General features: G+C 30.7%; 1 long non-coding RNA gene across 1 annotated transcript; it reads left to right on the top strand.

Annotated features, from left to right (window-relative positions):
* The first annotated feature begins 1,431 nt into the window (after positions 1-1,431).
* Positions 1,432-5,703, top strand: LOC110270373 (uncharacterized). Its single transcript, XR_002359830.2, has 4 exons — positions 1,432-1,953; positions 2,550-4,594; positions 5,057-5,156; positions 5,394-5,703. It is a non-coding gene; the product is annotated as an uncharacterized LOC110270373 (long non-coding RNA).
* Positions 5,704-8,043: the final 2,340 nt, after the last annotated feature.

Below are 8,043 nucleotides of genomic sequence, written 5' to 3'. Positions count from 1 at the left end.
TTTTAATAATAATGTAAATATACGTGCTAGTTTGTTAGAGTATACAACAATGATAAAAAAAATCAAGAAGCTTTAGTAAAGGAATAATTATGTTACTCACTAACTAGAATTATCTGTTCAGCAAATTAATTCAACTCAAAGTTTGTCTTTCTGTTATAACTAATTTTTGTACTCATGTATATAAATAGATAGATGTACTTATTATATTCTATCTTATATCTTCCTATATATTATCATCATCATAATTATAAAAGACAGTATGCTGTAGTAGAATTTTAAGTTGTCAATCCTCTTAAACATGGGGCACTATTCATATCATGTTTATCATTCCACATGCCATACCATGGTATATATATGCATAGAGATTGGCTACCAGCATCTCTCAATATCATAATACTCGCATATATCATGTTCAGATAGCTGGTAAATACCAAACAAAGATTTCTAGATGTTTTACCTCGAGGAGTGCTACACATACAAGTCTTTTTGACTTACAAGTCTTACAAGTTACTAAGCCTTTTAATGCGTTATTCAACGTTTCCTATTTTTAAAGCGCTACACTCAAAACGGTTCTTCTTCCTCTTCCTCTTCCTCTTCTTCGTTTTTTTTTTCGATTTTCATAGTTTCTGAAATCAAGCTTTGAAATCGTTTTGAAGAAGAAGAAGCAGCAGAAGATGAGGAGAAAGAGAAAGAGTTCTGAATTATGCAACGAATTTTGGGTGTATTTCTTAAATACTTTGGGTGTATTTTTCGTAATCCTTTGGGTGTATTTCTGTAATCCTTTTGAAGATAATGGAACTTCAGAAATACACCCAAACGATTACAGAAGTACACCCAAAATGATTACAGAAATACACCCAAACGGTTACAGGAATTTACCCAAACGATTATAGAAATACACCCAAAGGATTACAGAAAATACACCCAAAGGATTTAAAGAAATACACCCAAAATTTGTTAAAATACATCTTATGCATAATTCAGAACTCTTTCTCTTTCTCCTCCTCATCTTCTACTGCTTCTTCTTCTTCAAAAACGATTTCACCATGAAAAATCGAAAAAAAAAAAGATAAAACAGAGAGAAAGAACGTAAATAAAGAAGAAGAGGAAGACGATGAAGAAGAACGTGCAGAAACGAAAGAAAAGGAGAAGAAGAAGAGTAAGAGGAAGAAGAACGTGCAGCAAGAAGAAGAAGAAGAAGGAGAAAGAGAAGGCAAGAAACGAAAGAAAAGAAGAAGGAGAAGACGAAGAGGAAGAAGAATGGTTCGAAGCGTGTTTTGAGCGTTAGTTTTAATTGAACTTGTAAGGCTTACAAGCCTTAATCGCTTGTATGCCAAGAATTACTCTTTTACCTCCTAATTTCTCCTCTTTTTAATACCATACTTAATTACTAAACACATCTTTCTGTAATTCCCCTTCTTAGCTAATAAGATCAATTGCTTATATCTCTTACCCCCACTTTTCAATCTGAAATCATATATATTTTTCTCATTTACCCCATTTTCATTCCATATTTTTCAAATTTTGTCCCTCATTTTAAAATTTTTAAAATTTAAATTTTTTCAGGATCATCTTTTCGTATATTATTCCCTCACCTTTATATAATTCCTTCGTTCGCACATTGTTCATTTTAATCGCGATGCAAAGACGTCGACTCCGACATCGATGACGATCTCCCCTCAAACGGTGCGTGTACTCAAGGGCTTAGGCGAGAGCTATGGCAGTGGTAGTCATAGTTGTTGTGCGTGGTGGTGGATACAAAAGAGGAGGAGGTGGTGGTGATGGTGCTTGCTGCAGCTGTGGTGGGATAGGTCACATGGCCACATATTACAACCAAAGAAGAGGCAAATGTAGTGGTAGATATGACGGCGGAGGCGGTGGTGGAAGCTGCAACAATTGGTGGGTATTCTGGGCTTTTGCAAGGGACTGCCCAACAAGCTCTCACTGAAAAATGTAAGTATAATGCTTTAATTTCTCTAATCATTACGTTGTGTTTGACATATATAGAGAACGAGTAAATGGATTTTCAATGGTTTGCGTTTTCTTGGGGTAGTTTTTGGATTTTAATTTTGGAGTTTTTATATTACGGTTTTATTTATTTTAATTTCCGAGTTTTTGTGTTTGACAAGGAAATATGTTATTGAATATTTTCTATTCTGTCTCTATTGTTGATATTGTGGTCTTTCTGTTCTAATATTGCTCATGGTTATTCTGTTCTGTTATGTATACATATACTACTATTGAGAATTTACTATTAAGTATTAGATAATTATATTGAATTGCTTATGTTGTTGTTGTGGTTTGTCGATATATGTTCTTCCAATATCATAGTTTCTAAATTTGTTTGGCCATGTCTATAAAAAATAATAATAAATAATATTATGTTAATTGATATCATTATATAAACAAGGTTTATCATTGGTTTCTCTCTAAAAAAAGGTGGTCAAAGTGTTCCTCTCTGAACAGATTAGAAATTATACTTTCTCATGAACAAGTGTCTCTACTTTACATCATTGTTGGTTCTAACTTTTTTCTTTATATCCTTTCAGAAAGTTACTACAGAATCTTTTGAGCCACCACTCTTCTTCTTGAGATTATGGAGAGATTTGAACTATGGATGTAGCTGAGTTTGAAAAAAAAAACTATTTGCAGCAAGTGATGCTAAGGAGGTAACTTTAATAATTTTTAGTATTTAAAAATGATAAAAGAGAAACATTTTAAAGATAATCAAGATGCTATATATGTTAATAAAACCAACTTGGTTTACACTTCGAGCACACGATTAAGTTTGGTAGAAGCAATGATACAGATGACAGAAATTAAGAATGAAATACCTTCCTTTCACCAAAGCCTTCACTGTTAAAGGAAAGAATTATAGGCTATAGATTCTAAAATTTAGTCTACTAAATTTAAGATAAGTAACATTGTGAAGATGTCCAGTAATTACTCAAAAACAAAAGGAGACTTCTTACAACTTCAATCTTTGGCCAGTAATTGCACCGGTTCATTCACTGGCAAACCTTTAATAACTTGATGTTATACACATTCTTTAGCTGAAGCATTCTTGCATAGATTAGATGTCTTGTTTGTATAATGTAGTCATAGGAGGGAGTGGCTTTGTTGGTTCTGTCATAGTCTTCTGAATGCTTCTCCCTGTGCACTGTTAAATGTCTTTACCTCTCATATATGGTTATTTAATTTGATCATCCAACTTGCTCTGCCTATCTATGTTTGTTTATTTTACTCATGGCTGAGTTGTTCACCATTCATTAGTAGCAAGGTCTAATTTTCCTAATTAATTACTATATAGAGGCTCATGAATTACTTTGTCCATATTATATTCCAAGCTCTTGAACTTTCATAGAGTTGAATATATAATTAATACAACCTTTAATCTTCATTTAGAAAGTTTTCCATTTTAAATTTGTGATAGGTAACAATTGCTAGACTTTTGAATCTTACATTTTTTTTTATTTTGTTTTTTTTAGTTTATGACAATTTTTTATTCCCAATGTCTGCCAGATCTCAAATACTTCTATCATTCATTTTGTAATTGCTTCCTTCATTTAAGTCATGCCAAAGATTGAAGTTGTAAGAAGCTTAGCTTCCTTTTGTTTTTGAATAATTACTGGCCATCTTCACAATGTTACTTATCTTAAATTTAGTAGACTAAAACTTTGGAATCTATAGCCTATAATTCTTTCCTTTAATAGTGAAGGTTTTGGTGAAAGGAAGGTATTTTATTCTTAATTTATGTCATCAGTATCATTACTTCTACCAAGCTTAATAGTGTGCTCGAAGATGAAGTTGGTTTTATTAACATATATACTTACATAGTACCTTGCTTATCTTGAACCTGCTGAAGAAAGGATAAGATTTCTTGCATAGGTTGTCTTTGGAGAGTTATGATATATCTCAAATTTGACCCCTTAAATACAATATTGCTTGAATATAGGATGATCCTTTTATGCATACAAGTTAACTGATTTTTTTGGGTAACGTTGAGAGTTGATGATATAAATATAAATCTTAGTAATATTTATTAACTTTGACATCTTTTTATTTGGTGATAGGTATATCTCTCTTATTAATCAAAATTAGGGGAAAAAATAGGGATAGTGATTGCAGTTGCATTTTGATATGGATATATTTGTATAACGTTGATGTGTGCATGTGCCTTTGAATTATAAGCATACTTCTAGAATTTTTATGTTTAAATCTTAATAGAAAGTATTGTCATAAAGGATGCATTTGTTTGTGATTTTGGGGTGCAGAAAGTACCTTTCGTTTTTTTCATAATTTTAGTATTGTTTAATATGTGATTGTGGTATAGATATTGTGGATGCATGCAATTTTGGATGTGAAAATTTGAAATGTTACTACATCTTAAATACTATGCATTCTTTGACTGAACTAGTGAAATTCAAATTCCATATCGACTTTTCTCTTATATGATACAAATGGGGATGGATTTGTAATTAGCAAAGCAGCAGGTAAAATTGAAGGCATTCATGATAAGTCGCTAAATGAAGCCGAGGTGACAGCAGCTACTAAAGAGAAAAGAACTCGTACTTTTGAAATTAATCCGTCTCAGGTAACTTAGTTGTGAGATTTTCAAAGATATTGTTTTGTTCTTTTACTTTCATACCAATTCCTTTTTTTTAGTTTTCCATCATTATTATTATGATAATGATAATCATGACAATTACCTTCTAGTGGTTATTACAAATAGTCAATATTGGTTCAAGTAACAGTTTAATTTATTTCATATATGATTGTTTATGATTAACCATATGCACGTTTTTATTCGTAGTTCTGATTTGTGTTGCTCAATTATTATAGGATACTAAGAAAAGTATTTGTGATACACATATAGTAAATATTTGCTCAATTCTTGGTTCTGATTTTTTTTCTTTTCCTCTTTTCAAAAAGTTAATGTAGAATCTAAGTTATCACTATTATTTTTTTTGTTTTGCTATTTTCATCTTTTTCTTCTTCTTATTATTTTTTATTAAGATTTTCTTCTTATAAGTTTTTTATTCATTGGCTAAAACAGTTGAAATTGGTTAGCATCCAAATTTACAAAGACATTTGAACTATGGATGTAGATGAGTTTGAGGAAGAACTGTTTGCAGTAGCCAACAAGTGATGGTAAGGTATGATGATTGAATATATCTTGAATAATTGAGGGGTAATTGCATTGATTATATGGTAAGTTCCCAAATATTCAGTACATAAATTGCTTTTAGCCATTCTCCATATCTATTTTGTTTGCCCCCCTCTTTGTGGTCCGTGGAAGAAGTTTCATGTAAATTTAATCTTCTTTTGTTTTTTGTTTTCAATGTTTATGAATTAAGATCATAACATTGATTTAATATTGGTTATTTCAATAGGGTTCAAGGTATGATCAAGAAGCTTTGCCTTCAGTTAGTAAGAAGAAACCACCAATTTCTTCCTTCAAATTGCTAAAGAGCAATGAAACCTCCAACTTTACTCCTACACAAATCAACAACAGCTTCTGATTCTTCAAAGCGAGATAACAGTAACATTTCTGCTACCCCAACTAGCAGCAACAACAAGCATGCTTAATTACTAAAAGTGAAACTAAATTATAATCTATATAATCCTTCTCTATGTAGCTTGTAAAATTATGATCTTTTTCACACTTTCTCTAATCTTACTTCAATATTTAATCATTGTGTATCATAGCTATAGTATTATTTTACTCATTGCTCTCAGTTGTTCATCATTTATCACTAATAAGGTCTAATTTCCCTAATTAATTACCACATAGAGGATTCACGAATTTGTCTGACCAGATTATATATATATATATATATATATATATATATATATATATATATTTATTTATTTATGAATTATTAATGTCATCATTGCAAGAGTCATGCACTTTTTTTTCCTTCCATATGCATGAGACAACATGGTAATAAAAATGATGTGTGTATCTTCAGGGTAGAAAGGCACAATGAGCCATGTGTTATATAGCACTTATCAATGCAGATTTTTTTAGTGTAAATTCTATTTTTTTTCTTACCAAGTATATAAATAGTACATTCAATAAGGAATGAAAAGCACATTGGTGAGTTTTCGTTTTACAGCATCCAAACCTGTAATAAGATTTTTTGGTGACATATGACATATTATTTAGATAATTTTGCTAAGATTTTGATTAAGTATCTTCATAAATGCAAATTTGGTTTAAGATAGGAGCATTTATATATTATTATGACGAATCATTTTTTTCTTTAATTCAATTTTTATGAAAAGTAATAATAAATTATTGTATCATTAAGCCAAAATTATTTATTCCCGTGCATCGCACATACTCATTCACTAATAACAATGTAATGTACACAATCAATAATAAAATTTAAATTATTCTTACTCTTTCTTATTCGTTTACAAATTCTGTCATAGTTATATAAAAAATAAGTGAACACTAACAACATGCTAGATAAAGTATAGTTTTCTTTTTTTCCTTTTCAACTGGTATATAGTAACATTGCCACATGCAATTAAAAATCTTATGTTGTTGTCCTAACTTCTAATTAAGCTTTTCGTGTTTATAATCTATATACTAATAATAGTTCCACCATCTTTAACTTTATAATAATAATCAAGTCTTTTTCATGTGTAAAGAATTTCTTGAATAAAATATGATATATTTTTGTGAGATAATATTAATTTTAATATATTATTAATTATAGTTGAATATTTATTATCTAGTTAAATTGTAGACTTGAATCTTTATTTGATGTAAGATATTCAATAATTATGAGTTTTTGCAAAATGTTACATTAATATCCAATAAATACATCATGATACAAGCCATTTTTTTTAGTAAATGCGAGTATGTTTACCCGTGCTTTATTTATTTTATAAAGCTTTGACAAATTAATGGAAATCAGAATTGTTTAGTAAATTTTATTGTGTCTTATAATTAGTCAAATTGACATAAGAAAGAGAAGATTCAGTTGCATAAAAGTTCAATAAAAAAATGAATGGGTGTTTATTATTAATTTTTGTGTAGGTTTTATAGGCATAAATGGTATCGGAAGATATATAAAGTTATAGGTTTACTAAAATTATTTAAAAAGAGTTGTTTCATCTTGGGTCAAAATTTTTATTTAATTTGTATTAGTCAGTAGAGTTAATAATAAAAAAAGTTGAATACATTGGGTGTTATTGATCCTAAGGACAATTTATGTATACTATGTAGTAATTAAAAATGTTAAAAATATTCACCAATTGTTTGATGCCTGTGAGTATTTTTGACAACCGTAGTGTACACTACACCACATTTGATAAATAGCAGCGGTTATGCACAGGAATAGCAGCGATTTTTAACCGTTGCCAAATGGATAGCAGCGGTTGATATACCCGCTGAAAGATAGCGTGCGACTAAACCTTTAGCAGCGGTTAATAGTAACCGCTAGTATAACCGCTGCTAAATGGTATTTTGCAGCGGCATAGTTTTGCGGCGGTTCTATCCGCTACGAAATCGAAAGAATAGGACTGCTTGGAGATGGCAGCGGTTGTTAACCGCTGCAAAATGCCATCCGTTGACAAAATTTGTTAAGATATAGCGGCGGATTAAAAACCACTGTCAAATATAGAGTTACACTTTTTTTTTTAATAAAATCCAAATTTATAATAATATATGCCAATTCTTTTATTTCTTATAGGGTTAAGTTCTGAAATCGTCCCTAAAGTCTGGGGTGAAAATCAAAATCGTCCCCGACCTTTTTTTGTTATTAAAATCATCCTCAACGTTACAAAACGTTATAAAATCGTCCTTTTCCACTTCAATTTTATTTTTTTACCATATTACCCTTCATTATTAATAAAAATAATTAAAAATAATATTAAAAAATTAAAACAAACCCCAACCCCCCACCCCCCACCCCCCTCAACCCTTCCCCCTCCGCCCTCCTCCCTCCCTCACTCCCTCCCGTAACCCCCTCAGCCTACTCCCTCTTCTTCCCGAAGATCGCGCCCGTAAAGACCGGTGGCGGCGGCGAG

Source organism: Arachis ipaensis, chromosome B3 (assembly GCF_059453495.1).
Source record: "Arachis ipaensis isolate K30076 ecotype BB chromosome B3, ASM5945349v1, whole genome shotgun sequence".
NCBI lineage: Eukaryota > Viridiplantae > Streptophyta > Magnoliopsida > Fabales > Fabaceae > Arachis > Arachis ipaensis.
The sequence above is the reverse complement of the archived record's forward strand: the minus strand, read 5'-3'. Positions and strand labels throughout refer to the sequence as shown.